This window comes from Oenanthe melanoleuca, chromosome 1 (assembly GCF_029582105.1).
Source record: "Oenanthe melanoleuca isolate GR-GAL-2019-014 chromosome 1, OMel1.0, whole genome shotgun sequence".
In the NCBI taxonomy this organism is placed as follows: domain Eukaryota; kingdom Metazoa; phylum Chordata; class Aves; order Passeriformes; family Muscicapidae; genus Oenanthe; species Oenanthe melanoleuca.
Genome location: NC_079333.1, coordinates 101,014,416 through 101,036,514, shown reverse-complemented (window position 1 = coordinate 101,036,514; position 22,099 = coordinate 101,014,416). Strand labels below are relative to the sequence as shown.

General features: G+C 36.1%; 1 protein-coding gene across 1 annotated transcript in view; it reads right to left on the bottom strand.

The window, feature by feature from the left end:
- The window catches only part of IL1RAPL1 (interleukin 1 receptor accessory protein like 1), a 669,427-nt gene that overhangs the window by 40,327 nt on the left and 607,001 nt on the right, over positions 1 to 22,099 (bottom strand). The gene's annotated exons all lie outside the window — the stretch shown is intronic.

Here is a 22,099-nt window from a genome sequence, read left to right as displayed (position 1 = left end):
TTTCAATCTTTAATGTTTAGGTCAGCATGGTGTGGAAGGAGTAGCTGAGAAGCAGAAAAAGATTGCTTTTGAGGTTAGGACCTGACCTCCTTGAGGGTGTGTGCATGGAAAGCTGGATGGTGGCAACGAGGCACCTCTCAGGGATGGGCTGCTGGCACCTCCCCAGTGACAATGCAACAGCCTAGAAACAGGTTCCAACAGGCTGAGCTGAAAGAGGAGGATATTGCTGTTTGTCCTCAAAGCAAAAGCCCTCAACATGCCTGTTGTCCTATTCCCACATCCACCCTGTCTGACCTCATCCCTCCTCCCCATCCTAAAGGTGTCCTGCAATCCCCTGGAGACAGCTCCAGGCTTGATCTCCAGCACTCAGGAAGGCAAGAGGCAGCCTGAACTGATGCCTTAAGTTTTAGCTTTCATATTTTTCAGATTTTGTACTGCATTAGTATATAACTCAGAACTTCACATGAAGTGTTACCAATTTCTCCTCACAGTTTAGTTAGACAAAACAATCCTTTCCCAGCCAGATAACCAATGACACCATTGCAGCTTCAGGCTCAAAAACTATAAACAGCAAGTTGAGAAAAGCATCTTGGAGGATGGGACTTCATAACCTGAATCTGTAATTGGACAACAAACCCCCAATATGTAAATGTACTAAAACTTATAAAAGTGTGAAAACTTGTGACCAGTGCTCCATCTTGGGTGTAGCCTTGGCTGGGCTCTTGCACTGCCCAAGGTGTGTCCTTTGAAGGCCTTTTAATAAATGCCTGCTTTATTCCTTCAACACTGTCTAGCCTCTGTTCTAGGTAGTCTCTCAAGGCATCAGAACCCTGTTAACATGTAAATTCACCTTACACCTCTGTCTTCACACATAAAATTAGGGAGGTTGAAACCTGCCAAGTCTCTAACACAAGAGATCATTAAATATTATGAAATTACTCTGAGGTGTGATCATGGAAAATAACAAAGTCAACAAAATAAAACACTGCAGAAGACGTGTGGGAGAACTGCTGAGAACAGCTACTATTCTACATCCTTGAGAAAGATTCTTCTGCTGTAAGTTGAGGAGTGGCATCACTCATTGGAACTAGCTAAGAGTAGCAGTTTGCCATTCTGAATAAAATGAATCATTCCTAATATGATTAGCACATGTTACATATTAGAATAAGTATGAAATTTAAGTTTGAAAAGAGCATTTGTCGAGAAGGCAGAAGAAAAAGGTTGACATGACATTTTCTGCATAAATGAAGACTTAGAAGGAAAAAGCCCTCTGCTTTCTACATCCATTGTAGAGGTATTTCTATTAAAAAGCTATTAGTTACTCATGTGTCAGGTTTATGAATAAAAACTTATCTTGGTGCCAAAGGAGATATTGCAGATGAGCTCTTATTTGTGTAAAGAACTGCAAACCCACAGATTTTCACTAAGAAAGACAAAAAATGCAGAGCTACTAGCTCACTCTTTTGCTAAGTGGGAACATGAAAAGCTCCAATAGATTATTTAAAATTTCAAAGGCAAATTATTAAATAAGTTAGACAGGAATAAAATCATCTTTGATAGGATTTTTATGGTTTTATTTATCAACTGCTCATAAATGAATAATTCATACACTGGACATACTGGCTTCAACCGAATTAATTTTCTGTGGCTTAGACAGGGGTATGAAAAGCAGAGATTTTTAGGAGACAGGATTTCTGATCAAAAATATTTGCCATTTTATTTTATTGATTTTTTTTTCCCATCTGTCAGTTTATTTAATTTTAATAGATCAGCACCTTAGAGCTGTTAGACCAGCATAGTCACAAAAGCTAGGCTGGCCTGTGAAACAAGATTTTGGGATCTCTCCCAGGACTTGCAGAATCTGAATTCAAATGATGCAGGAAGAAGTTTGGCAACCCAGTTGGACCTTGAGCACCTATTTTCCCAGAGTTTTAAAATTCTGTTAAGGAGAGTAAATCACTTGGGGCTGGGGATCCCAAGGTTTTCCTGCTAGCAAGTTTTATATCAATGATCTTGGAAAGTCTTATATGTCTTTCTGCCTGGAAACACAGTCCTTGAAAGTCCAGCTTGAGCTTCTCAAAGCTGCAGCTCGTTGGCCACCTCAAGACCAGGATGCACCAAGACCAGTGGCACACTGGCCACGTTGGACAGGAGGGCATCCCCCAAAATGACAATTGTAGCCCACAGGAAACTGAGACTTCCAGCACTATTGGTCAGGTAGGAAACATCCTGCATGACTATCAATATTCAAGACCAGGGCTTTGTAACCTTGGTGATCTTTACTGACTTGCCATGAATCCCATATGTTTGATTTACCAAAATGTTGTGAAGCCCATTTGTTCTGGCTGAGACCATCTCTTCACCTTGACATTTAGGTGTAGTTCCAGCTCTATTGCATGTGTTCTGTAGGACTTTGGGATACTTACTGTCACTTGCTCTTCCAATTTACCTGTCACCAGGGATCAGAGAAATTTGTCCTTTAATCCTCTGTTTAGTTCAATTCAACTACAAGGGCAGCAAGTCAATGAGATTCCACAACAGAGACACTCCAAGATTAGCTGAATGAATGGCAGGCCTATGTCCCACAGTAAACCAATATTCAGAAAATAATAGCTAAAATCCTGAAAACAATACAGTTGTAAATTTCTGTATTGGATCATCTGCACTGCTTCTACCAGAGCTTATTTATTCTGGACCCCATTGGTGCTATAAGTGTATCCTGCATTGCTTACTGTGGGTCTACAAATACTGTTTCTTCTGTGCAAATTGGATTTAAATTGCAATGGAACCTCCTTCTGGTGGAGGCCAGTAAATGTCACTGTGAAAACAAGCACTGCTAGTTCCATTTGTGATTGCTCATTTCTTTGTTCACTATTTCTTCATCTGTTCCTCAAAGAGGTCATTTGTTTTTGGCAGGCTACTTGAAGAAGTGTGAAGAAAGAAGAATATTTATTAATACATTTATACAAAGGGTGTCAAGTTTAATTCAGTATAATCTCTAAGGCAATATTACTTTTGACTTATTAGGAAAAGAATAAATAAAATCAGAATGGCTAGGCACTGGAAAGTGCTCTGAAGAAATTGGAAGTGAAACCTTAGCAAAGCACCCTTGTTATCACTCTTGTCTAGGCTGCACTTCTGCAATGAGGAAAATGCTTAACACCCTGTAAGCTCTGAGATGACTCATATGCTTCACATTAAGCATTTACATAACAGTTTATAGGCTGGGGGCACTGCATCATAACCTCCATGGGGGAAGAGAATAATCTCTCCCATGCTCATTACACACCAAAAATTTAATTCTTTTTCTAGAAGTCTTCCTGGTTCTAGTAGGAATATCTTTGCAGTTCAAGTTATAACATGCCAGATATCTTTTTACTTCTTGTTCTTTTCACTAATGAGCTGTAGTAAACAGAGTGCTTTTGGGATGCTTTTGTACCAGAAAGGCAGACGTAACATGAACAAAGGCAAAGTAGTAAAGATGCAAATCAGGGAAAACATTTTGTAAGGTAATTCATTGTATTAGAGGTGGAAATGTATTTGGAATTAAAACGGCTGCTGGTTACTGCTCTGTTTTATATTGATATTGGCTGTCATTAACCTACATTTTAGATGAAAAATATGGTAGATAAATAGGTATATGTTCTTACATGGATGTTCATGTGTTGCTTAATGGCTCAGGTACTATTTAAATACATCTTCTAAAACACAACCTGTAATCATACTTACTCTTGTGAGTGGTATTGTAATAGTGATAAATTTGGACCTTAATACTATAATCTGATGGGATTTTATTCATTAGAGACAATATTTGCTAGAAGATGAAGATATGAAGAACTGGAAACATTCATCTGAAAGTTAAGTTAAGACAAACACTTGTCCTGTTCACCTCTCATTAAAATCATTCTGAATTGCCTGCTATACGATATGATGTATCTCCCATATTTTATTAGTTCATAGACTCACAGAATATTTTGTGTTGGAAGGGCTCTCCCAAAACCATCAAGTCCAGCCTCCCTACAATCATGAAGGAGGTTCCTATTTTTTTTCCTGGTTTAAAAATTTTGCATTTCTATAGAAATTTCTGTCTTTGTATAGACCACCTAAGGTATTCTGCAGTTTTCTTAAACAGTACAACAACCTTTCTGATACAAATGGCTGGGTCTATGTTTTCTGTTCAGTTGGACACAATTAATACACTTTTATGGTGACTCCTATTGTGAGAAACCAACTGCTAAAGAACTACCTGGGCTGCCAGCAGAGCTCCCATCCTAGCCTGGGATTTTACCTACTGTCTACTGTCCTCACAGCACCACAGCATTTTGTACAGTAATTCTCCATCTGTTTATGGCTGGCAAAGTGACCCTCATCATTCCCACTGCCCAGCTCAGCACTGTAACAGTGTAATGAAATATAAAACCATTTAAAGCTCCTATTGCTGTGAGATAAAGGCATGAGTTGGATCCACATAACTCCTCCTAAGCAAAGGAGCATCACTTTGGAGTCTTACAACAGGTGAAGAGTAGGGAAATGGAATCTGAGTGTTTATGTGGACTGTGAACAAGGGTTTTGTCAATCACTCCTCCATGGGTCTCTGAATCATTTTCACTGCTCACAGCAATTGCTGATGTGGTTTTTGTATTTCTGGCTTATGTCACCAAGTAGACTCCTCTCCAGTGCTGCTTTTCTTCCCCACCAAATCCCTTTTGTGATGACCACAGACCAAAAACAAAACAAAACAAAACAAAACCAAACCAAACCAAACAAAAAAAAAAAAAAAAAAAAAAAAAAAAACAAAAAAAAAAAAAAAAAAAAACAAAACAAAAAAAAAAAAAACCAAAAAAAAAACCAAAAAAAAAAAACAGTGATGAACTGGGGAAAGAAATATGGCAATAGGTCCTTTGAGAGCCAAGATAGATGATTAAGTCTTAGCTGGAGGAAGTGGCAAATTGTGAACACAGAGAAACAAAATCAACTCATACCTTGCAAGAGGGGGTTTTATTCCTGGTGTTAGGGGATGAACACTTCCTGCTGATTCAAAAGGTAATCATGGAAACACTGTGGCTGCAGCAAAGGCCTTTCAGACCACCAGGTCCACATCCTTCCTGCAGGATATAGTTTTCATACTTCTAACATAATCAGTATGTTTTACTGGAGCCCAGCCAAAAGACCAGCTAGAAAGTTGTATAATTTGGAAAGAAGCCAAGACAAATGCTTTTCAATTAAATACTATATAATTAGTTTTAATTCACTATAAAATTCTCTAGAATTCATCCCCTTTATTGGTAGATTGAAATACACTCCCTTTGGGAGGGTTTTAGTAGGAATATTTGCCCTCATGAAGTAAATATGTATTCCCATTCTTTTCCCAGCTGCCTGATAAAAATATTGGGGCAATGGATCTTTTGCCAGCTTTGCCAGTAATCTCTGTGCCTTGCTTGGATACAATCTATATCTTCTTGTGGGGGTATGGGTAATAACTCAGTTTAAATAATAATTCTGTCTTCCTCTTCTGATTTCACGGAAAACATGAGGTTTCTACACACTAAAGATATTGTGAGAAATTCCTTTGCTTTTTTATGCATGAAATGGAGGAATATCCAGAGACTATAACATTGTGGGAATTGACCTATTTAGTAATGCTTCATAACTAATTCTTATCCTCCTAAGAAAGGCATGTTAAGTCAATTAAAAGGTTCATGCATATAAATTGCTTGGAGCTATTCAAGGATGATGCTAAAAATAAAGTAAAATTTGTAATCCTGTTGGTAGAGAAGGGAATTTTACAAATGGAAGAGTCTGGAGTGGATAACAGGCAGAAATACCCACTATAGACCCGTTTGCAAACAGAGACAGCCTAAACAGGGTTCATTGGCTCTCACTTAGCATTGTGATAGCCCCAGTTACTCAGGAGATGGCAAGGAACAGAATTCCCAGTAAAATACTATATAAACCATGATGATGACTGCTTCCTCAGATGTGCACAAAGCTTTTGCATAATTCACCTTGCCTTGACAGAGATATTTTTTTGGTGATTGTGTAGTTATAGAAAGGAAGAAAGATGCAAATTAGTGAATTCAGACAAATCTTGGCTAAAGAAGGGTAGAAAATATCAAGAGAGGTCTTCCTTACATTTAAAAAAAAAAGTCATTCAACATTTCTTACTCTAATTTATTTTATTTTAAGCAATGACCCACCCTGACAAAGGAAGGATTTTCAAGGGGGATTAGAAAATTGGAAAGGAAATGCAACTTATTATTTTGTGCTGAAAGACATAGTTGGCTTCTCCAAAATGAGACACTGCATTACATCATTGTTACACCAAATATTCCTAAAAAGGTTATTCAATTTCAACCCTAAAAAGTGCACACATTTCTTAGCCAAGTATTGATCCCTGGCAGATTCAAACCACAAGGGTTGAACTGTGCTAATTATTGTGAGAACAAACTCCTCTAATGTTTTAAGTTCCCTTGACTAAATTGTCCTTTCCTGCCCTCATGCAAATGGCATTTTTACAGCAAGGAGTAAGGGAGAGCTATTGCACCTCCAGATACTTGACTCATGTCAAGGGGTGAGACATGTAAACAAAACCCAGCACTTTATATTCCTTTGAGCCCTTTAGATTCAGGTTAAGCTATTTCTTGTGAGTTCAAATTTCCTTTGAACTGTGACCTATGACAGTTTCCATGTTTGTAGGGTCACTGTCATCTTGTGTGAATGGAAAGCAGTGAATTACACACAGCCTAAAATCATGGAGGAGCCTGCACAGATTGTACTTGACTTCTCAATATTCTAAAAACAACTTGTAAAGACCGTATGTCAAGAAATTTTCTATACATCTTTCCTGATTTTTTTCTGGGCAAATTATCTCCCAAGATGAAAGAATTTTTCCAATAAATAGAAGTTTACTGTAAAAATTTTAACTGTTTCCATCTATAACACAAAATACTTGATAAAAAATTTTTGGTGGTGCATCAAAACTAAAATGCAATATGACTCCTTAGGCCTGGAATATAATATGCCATCCAAGAATATTTTCAGTCCAGGTGACTGTGCTTTCAGCACCTTGAGTTGAGGTAATTTTGACCTTTGTTTTAGTACTTCTGTTCTATATAAAGCCAGGAGAATTGCTTGAAAGTGTCACAAGAATAGACAAAAGGAGTTGAAATCTCCTGAACCATTGAGACACATTATATGAGCTAAACAGAATTTTAGTTTACAGAAAGGTTTGCTTTGCTGGTTTTGGTATTTTGGGGTTTTGTGTTTTGTTTTGTGGTTTTTTGTTTGTTTGGGGCTTTTTTGTTTGGTTTCTGTGTTTGATTTTTGTGTGTGTATGTGTGTGTGTGTGTGTGTGTGTTGGGGGTTTTTTGTTTGGTTGTTTTTGGGGTTTGTTTGTTTTTTCTATTGTGGTTTGTCTTTTTTTTTTTTTTTTTTTTTTTTTTTTTTTTTTTTTTTTTTTTTTTTTTTATGTACAGAGCACTTTGGGTTCATATTACAGAAGCTGGATTGAAAAATATCCCAGGCACTTGGGTGACCATGCTGGGAATTCTGCCCTGGGATTCATCAGAAAGGTCTTAACCACAAAGCAAGTTTACAAAGTTCAGTGTAACCATAGAATAACCAAGGACATACCAGAACTTTCCATAATCTCACATAAACAGAGGCAATTTACTGAAGCAAAGGTGCAGCTGATATTTCCCCATTCAGTGTGCTGTGAGCTGCAGAGCCATGGGTCTGTCTGTGAAACCCTCAAAAAGCCACAACCAGCCACAGAGGCAGGACACCCCTCTCACATTGACCAGGTCTAAATACTCTGGAGATGAACTCTTGTTTTATATCTCTTTGTAGCTCTGATTCAGCACTGTGGTGAAGAACATGGATTTCCTTTAAAGATTTCACTCCTCTGCTGCTCTCACACAAATAAAATAAATTAACTAAAAATCACAGGTTACAATATAAAGTGAATAATTAAGAGCTCAATTGAACTAGTATCAAACTGTCTGGGGGAAAAGTTAATTTCCATCCACATCTCAGTGATGGTGCAACAAACATTGTAAAAATACCATAGAATTACTGAAAACCCACATCACATTTTTATCCTTCCTTGTAATGGTCCTTATTACAGACATTCAACTCATTCATCAAAAGGTTAGACAGAAATTATAGAGATAGATTTAAGATGTACACTGGTGTATGTGTTTGCTTAAATTTAAGCTGCTCTTACTGCCTTATTCAGATTCTTTAAGTTGAAGGAAGATTTTTTTTTGTTTGGTTTGGTGTTTTGGTTTTTTTTTTCTGTTTTATTGAACAAGTATCTCACAGTTTTGAATTTACCAAGTAGAGATTCCCTATAATTAAGATTTCATCAGACTTTTCAAATTCAATAATTTTTAACTTCTGGAAGAATTCTTTCATTTGTTTCTAAAATTTTTCCAAGAATTGTTTCAGTCTCACTCATGACCATTACCATTGCCTGATTAAGAATAAATTAACTTTAGACACAAACCCAAAAAAGTTAATTATACTTGACAAAAAATTTACAGGCTAATTCCAGCACTATGAGGAAAAAACCACTATTTTTAAATCCAACTCAAAAATCCTTATTTTTGAGCAGCACAGTCTTTCCAAAAAGGATAAATTATAAATATTTGGCAAAAGATCATTGCTATGAAAAGATTAATTTAAAAAAATTTCAAGTAATCAAAATATATAATATTAAATATGTAATCTAAAGGAGACCACACAGTTCTTTTATTAGCCATATTTTAGTTGTACAAGTCAAGAAAATAGTGAGATACACAGTTTCATATTTTAAGCACGAGCTTAATACAGATTTTCATAATAAAAGGGGACTCTCCTTGCCAATCACAAAGTCCCTCCAAATCTATAAGTTATTAATATTATTTTTTCTTGACTGCAGAGTAATGAACAGCAAAAGAACAAATTAAATAATACAGCAAGTCTTCTATTTTAAAGATTCCAAAGGCAAAAACTTATAAATATTAGGCATAGATGTGCACACAAATGGAAATTGTACATTCAAAGAGAAAGACACAATCTGCTTACATGCAGTTTACTCTGAAATATTTAATTTGTACAGTTCTGGCTTTCAGGGACTACAGGATAAATTTTCAGATTATAAATTTGTCTGCATTTAATGTGCTCTTTAATAAAGTGTGAAACAGTTTAAATAACTGACAAAAATGTTAGAAAAACCTATTCAATCCTCCCCTATCTTCCCATCCCACCCTGAAAGATAATTCTATTCAAATTCTATTCACACATGACAACATTCCTGAAAACAGGCACCATTAATCTTGAGACCCACTGTCATTAATAAAATTCAAAGCTGAAGGTGATATCTATCCTACAAAAAGGGGATTTGAGGGAAGTAGATCTAAAAATTTTTTGTTCCTTGAAAGTTATCACCTTCATTGTTGTCCTCTTTAAAAAGAAATTCTTTATAATCACAATCTAGATCTTCTTTTGGTTTTATATTAGTATAACAGGAAGTTTGAAATAGATTGACATGACATGATAAATAACTGCCACCATCTCTCTGGGTCTCAACACCTGCAGAAATGATCCTGTACATGCCAGTTTCACCTGAACACCAGGTACATTTCAAGCAGGCACACACTCACAGGTCCCTCCTCCTTGGGCACTGCATTTTTTGGCTGCTTCCCTGCTTTTTCTGAGCAACTTGTAATAGAGTGTTCCATGCAAGAAAGACTTCAGGCAGAAGTCCACAGAAAGAGGCAAGAAAAATGTGGCTGTTACCTCTCAGCAGGCTCCAGAGTGTGAAATGACAGTAACTAACTACTGGGGCCATACTGCTCATGGGGAGAACAAAAAAAGAAATATCCTGGTAAGGAAAAGATTTTTATTCAAAGTAAATTCTATATGGTCACAGCTTCAAAAGTCTTCATTAAAAGCATGCTACTGAAATCCTTAAACACAGAGAGTGAAAAACCCATGGATTAGAGCACACTAACTTTTCATGGATGTCATCACAATCACTGTCAACTAAAGAGAGTCTCCACAGTAATCTGAAATCAATTTATATTTAAAGCCATTGGACATCAGTGTCTCATCATTTGTCACTATATGAAACAATCTAATATTCTGCTTTAGCAGGTGCTCCACTCCAATTATTGACATAAATTGCAAATCCTTTCCTATTTCTGAACTTTGAAGTATGAATTCTGAAGAATAGTGATATCTAGTATTCCAGGATCCAATCTCTTTGATTAAAATGTTGCAAAAACTCATGCTTATAAAAAATGGAAAAGAAAAAAAAAATAATAAAGAAAAGGCTCCAAAGAGATTAAATGAGGGGGAGAGTAAAAGGGGAAACCACATCAAAGAAGTTAAAGGAAAATGGCTTTACTTCTTCAAAGATTTGGCTGTTTAGACGCTTCTAAAAATGAGAAAATCAGAAGCAGAAGAAATGGATGAAAATACCACTTGCTTTCTGCTCCCACACATGGGAAAAAAACACTTTGAATGATGGCAATTGCTTGTGTATGAAAGCAGGAAAGCAATTGTGAACATATCCAGATCTTGCTCTCCCTCATGCCATCAGTGTGCCCAAGTCTTGTTATTTTCTGCTATAGCATTTGTGATATCTGCCCTTTCTGGACATCCCTAATCTCTGAAGATCCACATCTCATGTAATTTCTACATCAGCCTTCTCTCTAGAAGTCCTGTAAAATTTTCTCACCCATTGCCATAAAACTTGATTATTAAGATCTGCTATTTTAAAAGCAGAATCTGACTATCAAAAATTCTTCATGTACCTACATAAAAGGCTATCCAAAATAATTTTATTCTCTCACTATTCTATATTTTTTTTGTTTGTTTAATTATCTAAACATTTTTCCACTCCTAAATTACTCCAAATAAAAATGTTTAACACAGCCTTTTAAAAGGTGAACCTTTTGCTGGAAAAAAATAAATGAAAGTTTTGTTTAAAAGTGGAAACAAAACTTTAAAAAGATCCCCTCAGAAACTACAGAGAAAAGTTTTGACTGATCTGATTTACCTTGAGGTTTTAGTTCTTGAAAGCTTTGTGATTCTGATGTTTTTTTAATTTCAATTGGATAATATGGAGAGAAAGTCATTGTAGGACATGAAAACTTGATTTTAAGTGGGTATGTACACTGCCACTAGACAGAAAGTGCTTTTACTGCTTTCCTTTCATCTTAATCCTTTCTATTGACCAAGTTAGGAGGGGTTTCACTGGCAGAACAGAAATGATAGATGTATTAGCATGGTTTCAATAGTTTCAGGATAAAAGCATAAATATCTTGTTCATTGCTTTAACTTCCCCCCTCCTGCCTCATGCTGCCAATCTAAGGATTTGTAGTGTCAATAACTTGTATTTCTGGATAGAAAATGTTTTAGAGTTTCACTGTGATAAATAAAGTTTAAAAAGTTTCAAGTTTTCAGTAAAGGAAATTCTTAACTAGAGATTTGGGAAAAAAAATAGAAGCCTGATTTCACTGGCTACTACTGGGCTTTAATCTTCATTAGCAAATGGATGGATGGATACAGCTTTCAGCTATTCATTTACCTATCCAGAAGAAATATTTCAGGACATCTGTACTACCTTTGAATCTGTGATGTTTTAGCAGCTATCCTATAACTAACACAGTCTGTCCTGCAGAGGAGCACACAAGGAATGTGTGCAGGCAGAGCTGACATGGGAACAAACACAAGGTGGGATATTTAGGGCAGAGATTCAGGGCAGCACTCAGAGCCAACCAAGACAAATCATCCATCTCCACCTTGGATTATCAGCAGACTGTTGCTCTGATACAACAGGAGGAGCCAGGCTCCAGATCCTTGTCATTATGTCACCATCTTCTTGTTTGCAGAGCTCACCATCTTAGCCTTTGACAGAGAAAAGGTTGTGACTCATGAGTTAAGGTGACCATGTTGAAAATAACCCAAGGAAAAGTGGCATAACCTGATTAGCTCTGATGAGTGGAAGTGCCTTTTGTCTCAGACTGTGTTGTTGTAAGATGGCAAGCTTATTGTGCCTTCCACAGCTGAGGTCACACACACTTGGAAAACAAAGACATGGATTTTTCCTGAATTTCTGGTCCTCCAAAACCACAATGACATTCACTGCACTGTTTTCACATGATTATTTATGTTCAAAACGGAACAGTATTTTGAAGGCTGTCTCAAGAACTTAAAAATTGGTATGTTAGGAAAACTTCAGCATAAGCCCCCAGCTGGATGGTGTTTATCTCTGTCACACCAAATATGTGATATCTCACTATCCAGCTTCATGCCAGCAGCCCTTCACCCACCACTGCCCTCTTAAATGAAAATTAGTATTTGAACTACTTAACTGTAGTGGCATGTGTGCAGAAATAGATGACATTTTCATTTGTTCCTTCAAAGGATAGCTGTATTGGCTCACTATGGAGTTAATCTCACACAGGTTTATTGAACACAAGATGAAATGTGAATCACTTAGACCAGAAGTTTTAAAACTGCCCTGTTTTAGTTATCCTGAAGTATTGATTTTCCTTCATATCAAAACTCATTCAAGGAATATTAATATTGCCAACTTTTTTGGACATAAACTTGCAGTTTGAATAAGATGTAAATAGCTACCACCTTTAGAAATGGAGAAAACTAGGCTACCCTTATATTTTGCAGCAAAAAATTGAAACTAAACACGCCATTTTTCACCAAAATATTGTTTCCCATTATTGAAGAGAAGTGATGGGCCTGAGGGCCTTATGCATTACAAATCTCATGTGCTTTAAATTGCTAGTAAATCACTTGCAGTTTTGCCTTTAGTAGTTTCTGCCGAGCTCAGCATTTATTGCTTACAGCTGAACACACAGTCACCTAAATCATCCATCACAATTTTATAACCTTCTGTCACTTTCCATTTCATACACCAAAGAACTGGCACACCTGCAGAATGGCAATGGGTGAGCACACTCTCTAGACACTGAATGGTTCTGTGTGTGCAGCTTGGTGCAGGGTTTGTAGCAGCCCCATGAGTTCCAGCCACAGCCTTTGACCTCACCTGGGGGATGGAGATCCAGGGCAGAGCCTTGCCCACAGGATGGGTTCAGAGCTCTAGTGCTTGCTGCCATCATGCTGCTTACAGTGACATCAACATTTCTGTCCCTCATTGACTCCACACATAAAATAAGGTGGAAATTCCCCCTGCAGTGCCAGAGACACTGATGGCCATGGAGCACTGAGCAAACACTCCTGGACCTGGTTTGCATGTGAGGCCAAGATTTAGCCACGTTTATCCTTCTGATTCCCTAGGCAGAACTCAAATATGAGCCAAAGCCTCTCCCTAGATGTAAAGTGTGTGTAGCTGGAGGTAGAAAAAAGTCTGGTTTTGGCATTTAAGTCCCTTCAGGAGGTAATACCAAAGTCACCAAATAGTGAAAGGGGTAAAATTCAGATCTGTGCTCCAGCCTGGCACCTCTTTATTCCCTTGGGGTACTGAACAGATCATGGTCACAGAGGATGTGAGAGGTTCAATGGCTCTGGATTTCTGGAGGCTGATGGAGTGGTAAAGAGTAAAGAAATCAAAAGTTTCAGTGAAGCCAGTGTTTAACCAGGTCCAAATTTGATGTCACTATGTAGTAGTCACAGATATAACTTAGTTTTACCACTTGCTGTTGAAGGTTCTTTTGCCATATACAAATGTTCTAGGGATCCAGCCATATTGACTCTAAAAGGATCTAATCCAAATTCCTGAAATGGACTTTTTTCCCTTCTCAAATTTCATCATGTCTTTGCATAACAACTGTGTTCAAAATTCTGATGTTACACCTTATTACTCCAACTCTGAGTTTTACAAAGAAAAGCTCAGTCTGTAGAATTTTCCTGAAAAAAATTCTACAAGCTTCATTTTACTGTCTCATCTGTTACCCTCTTAATAGCTGTCATTTCATACTGTGTTGAATTGCCTTTTTTTTCCTGGAATGGCAAGTGAAATGCATAACACAATGGACACTTCCACACATCTGTTATAAAGAAGCATTTTAGATTATTACATGCACATTACCTCAACAGCAGAATCACGTCCTGCTGGCATAGAGTAGGTGAAAAAATCTGACAGGAACTACAGAGACTGTATCCAAATGGATATTACAGACAAACCAAAGGTTCCATCCACTTACCCAACAGTTGTGAAGTCACTTAGATACATTCTTAAAGAGAACAAGGAGCTCATTTCCCTGTCATTTGATTGATCTGCACTTTAGGTGCTGTGGGGATGATGCTCAGGGAAAGGGATAAATAATTTTACTAGAGAGACACTAGGAGTGGAATTTGTAATTATAATCAATAGTAGTAATCACCATTAATCATTAGTGAGTTAATAATTATTTAGTAACTAATCACATCAACCTAAGTATTATTCATTAACTGATCATTTTTAATCAACTAATAGTTTATAATCAATTATTATTAATTACCTAAAAGCAATAAACAGCACATTTTTTTCAAAACTTCTTCCACATTTATTTTTTCCTCATACTTTCAAAGAGAGAACCCCTGCTTCCAGTGATATGTCCTTGTTACCTTTCATTTGGGCCAGTATTAGCCTGGCACAAATTAGTCCCTTATCCTTAATTTTTTCTGGCTAATTAACTTGTTCCAATGGAAAAAGATGCATCCATAAGAAACAAAAATTAAAGGTAAAAAAAGAAAAAAGCCAGTCACTGAATTGGCACTTCTGTGTTTGAATAGAGCTTTTGACTATTCCAAAGAACTGAGAGTCACTTCAGGAAATTTCAAGTTGCCTTCAATCAAAGCCCTTTCTTTTTTTCAGTGTTCTGACATATACTTTTAGCTTTCTTAATTTTGAGTATTAAAGAATGGGATGTGCCACCCAGAAATGAGGACCCCTTTACACCATGCTGAGGGTCTGTCCAGGCAGAGGCAGTCTGACACATGACAGATCTCACAGATCAATTTGTGAAGAAGTGAAGAACAGAGCTGCTGTTCTAAGTACATCTACAGCTTTGAAGGAATATGTCAGAGTGCAGAGAGTATATCAGGAAATGCTGTCTTATTTTCTCTGGGCAAAATACACAAACCTTAACTTTGTGTGAGTCATGCTGAACATTCAGGCTGTAAAATACATTCATTAAGTCCTGGAGTCTTAAACATGAAGACTTTGCTGAGGAAAAATAATGCTAAGTTTTTGTCAAGGAAAAATAATAGCAAGATTAATTTCCATTTTTTAGTTTAAGATGCTCCTGTTCACTAAATTCATATGAAACAGGATACAAACAAAAGTAGAGTGGATGCAATAAAACAGGGAACTCAGATTTCAGAAGCCAATGTGTATTACCCAAGGTTAGACTGTGTTCATAAATGCATGCCATTCACATTTTAATATGACTAATACAATTTAATTCTATGAAAAGACCTTGAGTTTCAAAAATCAACACAGAAATTCAGAGAGCTATATGATGACTCACTGATTTAGGAAAAAAAACAAACAACAAAACAAAAAACTAAACCAAAAATGAAAAACCAAACACACAGGAGCTAAATGTGCTTAGAACAAATTCACATTTCTATTTGGTTTTCTACAAATAAAATGAAGTTTCAAATGATTCTGAGCTGAATATGCCTGTATGTATGGTAGGTGATTAATGAGGGAGGTCTCTGAATGTCCAGTTAACTGACTTCAGTTGTAGTTTGGGTCTTCTTTTTTTATTCAAACAATAGAAATGTTACAGCCATGCTGGATATGCTTCCAGCTATGTTTATTCATCTGCTGTTTAGACCATAGTAGCTTTTCTGGCTACAGCTTCATTCAAATAGTGGGAAAGAACAGCAGGAATGATCATGCCTGGTCCCCAGCTGGTATAAATCAGTGCAGCTTCTCTGTCTTCAGTGGAGTGACACCAATTTATAGCAGCTGAGGGTCTGGCTCTTGAAGCCAAGTTATGAGCCAGATGAGCACAATGGGATGCAAAAAGAAGGCATAATGTGGCCATAAATTTGCTCAAAGGCTCTTCACATTTCAATGATAGTCTCTTTGTAGAATTCAATTAGCATTGCTGTTTCTACTCATAAAATATATGCCTTTCTTGAATATATTTTTCTTATAATTTTACACTGTCCAGAGGCCAAATCTTACAGCTGCTGCTGAGGTTAAATTCTATTGATTTCACAACATGCCTTCAGTATGTAAGCTGGGCTATCAGAATTTCTATGTTAAACAATATTTAAACAATATGAACTTGGAAAGCAGTCTGGAAATATTCTTTGAGTGCAGAATCTAACATTTCTCAGTCCCTCAAAGGTTCAACCCATAGTATTGTCACTTTTCAGCCATTTCATTTTTGCAATTTATCAATTATGTTTTATGTCATGTTAGGTTTTGTGTTCTGATGTATTAAAAGACAATATTTGTGTGAGTAAAGAAATGCTATAAATCAACAAATAAAGTGTCAGAACAAGCATCTAATTTACTGTGTGGTAATAGTGAAAAAAATAAAAAGAGAAAATTACTAGAATAGCTTTTTCAATCTTTATTGTAAAGCAAGGGAGAAAATAATTCAAACAAGGTGTTGATAGTATGCCATTTGCAAACACCACTGCCTTCAAAGGTTTATTAGAATTTTCAGCATGTGTAAAGTTCAAAATTAAGAAAGAAAAGATACAAACTCCAGCAATATATCACCACTGTATCAATGCATTTTCCTGCCAATTTAATCATAATAGCTAGTTTGAGATTTTGACTGAGTCAACAGCCTTTGAGGAGCAGCAATTGTGACAAGGCCTTCTCTGTTCTTCCTGGTATGAAAAGTCATGGCAGCCACAAAGGATTGAGATTCTCCTTACATGCTGCTGCCACTCTCTGCTTTATTCAGGTGCTAAATCAAGAGTCCTTGTTCTTTCTAGCAGAGTAATATCTGCTCCCAAGAGTGGCTGGCTTTCTCTAGACACTCTATGAAACATCCAGAAAGTTTTCCAAAAACATACTGCAGGAAAAGGAGAAATTCACAATTCTTTGTACCACCCTACTATTCCATTGAGGATTTAGGTTTGGTGGTTTTCCAATTAGAGACTCAAATTTAATCTTTCACTTTGCCTGTACAACTTTCAATTAATTTTTTTCCCACACAGATGCTAATGTAACATGTGCCCCACCTTTTTCCTTTCCTTTCCTTTCCTTTCCTTTCCTTTCCTTTCCTTTCCTTTCCTTTCCTTTCCTTTCCTTTCCTTTCCTTTCCTTTCCTTTCCTTTCCTTTCCTTTCCTTTCCTTTCCTTTCCTTTCCTTTCCTTTCCTTTCCTTTCCTTTCCTTTCCTTTCCTTTCCTTTCCTTTCCTTTCCTTTCCTTTCCTTTCCCTTTCCTTTCCTTTCCTTTCCTTTCCTTTCCTTTCCTTTCCTTTCCTTTCCTTTCCTTTCCTTTCCTTTCCTTTCCTTTCCTTTCCTTTCCTTTCCTATTCCTCCTCAACACCCTTCCTTAGAGAACATCCACAAACTCTAACCAGATGGGTTAATGATATTACAAAGGAACTGACAGAAACTTTACAAATACTAGACTAGCATAGTCATCTGGATATGAACCTTTTTAAGAGCATCAGAAAATAAAATTTATTATAACTGTTGTCTCTAACATGTCTGTTCAGTCAATCCCCATCTAATTTGTCTTTAATTTTTTTGGGCAAGACTTATGCCTTATTTATATTCTATGGCATGTGGAGCTGGTTGTGAGTAATTCCCAAAGATGGATCATCACAATAAATGACAAACAGTGGTCAGAGTCCTAGGCAGCTCTTGAGCTGTGAACACAAAATACTCGAGAACATTCCAAAAGAAACTGCAAGAGCTGGAGGATGTGATTACACCACTGCAACACAGGCCACTAAATTGTTGAAGAGAGAATAGATCATAAGGTGTAACCTTTAGGAAAAACAAATCCTTTAAAATAAAAATGTGTAGTATGTTGAGAAATACTTGCTCAACAGGGAAGGTTTCAAAAAGCTACTTTTATAACCAAAACTAAAAAAAAATAGAACTTTCTTAGAAACAAAGCTGGATATTGAACCATAATCAAATTTAAAGTATTCTAATAGGAAAAATTAAGACAAAATTAACAGAGAAAAAATTATTTATTAAAATTGTAGTGAGTTTTAAGATGAACTGTACAAGATTTTCTGTTCTATTTTATATGAGCACCAAAATCTCCTCAGAAAAATTTTAATCAATTAATATAAATTTCCCTTAAAAACAATTTCTCTCATTTAAAGGAGTAAATCTGCCATTTGGTTTTGTGGTTTGTAATTTTTCATTATGATTGATTTTCATTTTTCTCATCCAGTCTTATAATTGTGCAAAACCACAAAAAAGACTTGCAAATTTTGCATGTCAGTTTAGGCTAAACAAGTATTCAAAGTGAACCACGTTTTTGTTTCCTGATATTGACTTTGGAAATGGACAGGCATCTCAAAATGAATTGCAGAAAATTTTGGATGATTTTATGATTTTATCTGGTCTGATAAATTTCTATCTGATTCCTTACCCAATACCAGAAATGGGATTTATTTTCTCTCACAGTATCTGTTACATACATGAACAAATACCTATTTTAGCAAACAAAATTGGTTGCATACACGTGATCTTACTCTGGTCTTCCTTTGTTATCTGAGGCCATTAATGTCTGTGCAAAATGACCATAAGGAATCTGTTCCATTTTGGCAGGATTTTATTCCTCAGTAATCTCTGTCTATAAGAAAGTAGGGTTCAAGAAAATTCCTTCCACTCAACCCTTCTGAGCAGCTAGATTTCTAATTTAAGGATTTTTCCTCTTCAACAAACACAAGAACAATACTTTTTAAAAACACCCAGAACTACAAAAATAAAGGTGAAAATTTAGTTTGCAGCTATTTTTTTTTTTTTTCTTTTCAGTGATACCTGTTAGGCTCAGAAAATCCAAACAAAAAATGCTGTACTTCAGTTTCCCAGTTTAAAAAAAGCTTTAATCCTGTTCCAGTTTCCAAGTGAATTTGTTCTAATGCACTACCTAGATGCCTAAAAAAATCATAGGAGAAACTAAGTATCTTCTCTTCATCAAGTGGAAAAAGAAAAATTATCTTCTTTCCTCTCATCACAACATGAACTCCCTCAACTTCAACATTTGCCAAACACTGTTCTCTAATCCCATTTGATTTTTTTAATCCGATTTTCCTAGGTAATAGTTTGAAGACACTGAAAGCAAAAAATAAATTATTCACCTAAAACATCAAAGTCAGATTTTTCTTCTATATGTCACTGCAGGCTAACAAAGTCTGTGAATAACATACAGTTAAAAACTTTCAAATGATTATAGTAAATCTTTGGGATTCAATACTAATATGTATTTATGGCAGTTTTATATGGGTTTGGATTTTAATCATATGGCAATTTAAAAACAGGAATTTATATGACTTTACCAATTAACTTCCCATAGCAAAGTTACACATGATTTTGAATTAAGATTTTGAGTGAAGCTGTCAGTTCTGATGTCCAAATTATTAATATTTGATTTAGAGGAAATTTCAATAGATAGTTGTGGCTGTGTAGCTGCATAGTCACATTCATAGTTTGCTCCTTTTCTGTCATTTGAGTGATATTATTCCATAATTTTTCAAAATAATTATATACCTAATGTAATTCATTTCTTCTTCTTTGCCAAGGGAAGTTCCTGTGAATAAGAAGTGCCTTGCTTATGAGGGATACAACATTTTGTATTTTGTGAGGTGTGAAAGAAGAATGCTGTAAGTTATGTGCATTCTAAATTGAGATGCTCTGCTAAATGGCATCTGAAATTCCTGTGGCTGTAGTAACACTGCATTAACATATGTGAAAGGATAGCTAAAGAATATTGGAAAATATTTTCTCTTTAGACAGTTTTGAACCTCCAAGGATGAAGGAGGAATGAACTACTGAATTTGTTCAGTAACATTTCAGATCATTAGAATATTTTAAGGATTATTTTCATGTAAATATAGATACAGATTAAGCAATAATTGACTAAACTAAAAGTTCAATGACCTTACTAGATTATATACTGCTTTAGAGAATTTTGTTAATTTTTTTTTACTTTAGATTCTTATACTTTTGTAGTGTTTGCATCCAATTTTCATAAAACAATATTAATGCCTTAAACCAGTGGCTAAGAATATGTTTAAGTGTTACCTTCATTAGAGCTCTTCATATACTTTTTCAATCACACAACCTTGTACCTTCTGTGCTACTTTTGTGCCTTTTTCTTTTCTGTTTTTACTCACAGATCTGTGACATCCTGAGAACTACAGCTGGAAAGAGGCAGCTCAGTGACAAAGGTCCCTGTGCCTGCCTCTTGTCTCATACTACAATCCAAGATTTCCTGGCAGAGGGCAATATCTCTATAATATACTTGCAATTATTCCAGGGCACTAACAGAATAGAAAAAAATACATAAATAAATAAACAAACAGCAAATCCAACACTGCAAGTCTGTTCAGATGTTTTGATACACCTCATTTCTTGAAATCCTGTAGGAAAATTGGATTAATAATCTGTTACTAAAGTTTTGGCTTAGAAATTCAGAGAAATATTCTTGTCTGAATTATTTATAAACATGATTTATTATTCTTTGAGTCTTGTTGCTTATGCCATCCTGTCTTTGCTCTTCAGACAGCTTATGAGGATGGGAACACTGCTTCTGCATGTGCTGGAATGATTATTTCCAGTCACTGAGTGCCACACAAATTGTGTCATCTTGGTGTACTGGACTCACCAAACCTTTAGGAGTCCTGTGTTGAAAAATCTGTCTCATAACCACTGAATTCTAGCCAGAGGCTGCTGATTTAAAACAGGTTTCAGACAAACTCTAAGCTTTTTCATCTCTTATCTTTTTATGACACTTATCTGCATGAAACACCAGGGACTTTTCCTTACAAGATACTTCATAACTTTGGCTACCTTAGGTATGAATGATGTTCTAGCACTGGTTTTTAGCTATAAAAGTAGCCTAATTAACAGACTAATATGATTTTTTTCTTTTAATATGCAAACTTTTAGGAGGTAATTAAAGGTAAAAGGATATTCTCAGATGCTCAGGAAGAGCCTTTATATCATCTTGATTTCCTTCATTTTCCTACCTAAATGATTCCATTATTCTTTTATGCTGCTAAAATTTTTAATTTCAGGTAATTGAAAATTTGAAACTATACTATTCTTGATATGGAAATGATGGGTGGGCTTTTGTCCATAACAAGCCAAGAAGTTTTTAAGGAGGTATGGGCTGGTAATTAGGACATTTTTTGATAAATGTTGATTATTGTTGATGGATTCTCGAGTAGTGTGTGCTTGTCTGATCTTTATGGGAGGAGCAATATGGTGAAGATGGGACAAGACTGAGCAATCTCAAATGGCAAGGGCAGAAAAAATTATGTTGATGATGTAAAAAATGCTGATGTTCCATGAATAATTACTAAGATTGTCTATATTTTATTATGTTTTTTTGTTTATTTGTTTGTTTGTTTGTTTGTTTCATTGCTAGTTCTGGTAATTTAATTAGAGATATTGTTTCTCACGGCCAACCTTGTCTAGTGCTTGATCAGGGCATTATGAACATTCCCACATGGGGTCCTGTATTCTGGAGGATTTGCATGCTGGCTTACTGAAAATAGCAAAAAATCTGCTTTGGAGCCTGAGTGGTGGGCTAGTGAAGATGGATGATACTGAACTCTTCTTGCCTAAACAGAAAACTTCTGCCTGGCTTTTCCTGGACATCTGGGGAGCTGTGGTAACCAACTGGACATATCCAGCTAGGTAAAGCTAGCACTGCTGCAGGCAAGAAGCTCATCCATATCCCAGAAAAAATTAATCCAAATAATCGTGGAGAGTTGAAGGTAAAAATCTGTAATTCTTTTCGTGGCTGTTTCTGCTGCCTGTCCTGGGAGGTGCTTGTTGGCAGCATGCTTGTTTATCTTCCATGGCTGTGAAACATCTCTTGTCTGCTTTTCAACTCTCCCATCATAAAAACTTTATTTGAGCTCAACTTTTAAGGCCATTATCATAATACACAACTTGATGTAGCCATTAAAGGGGCAGTTTT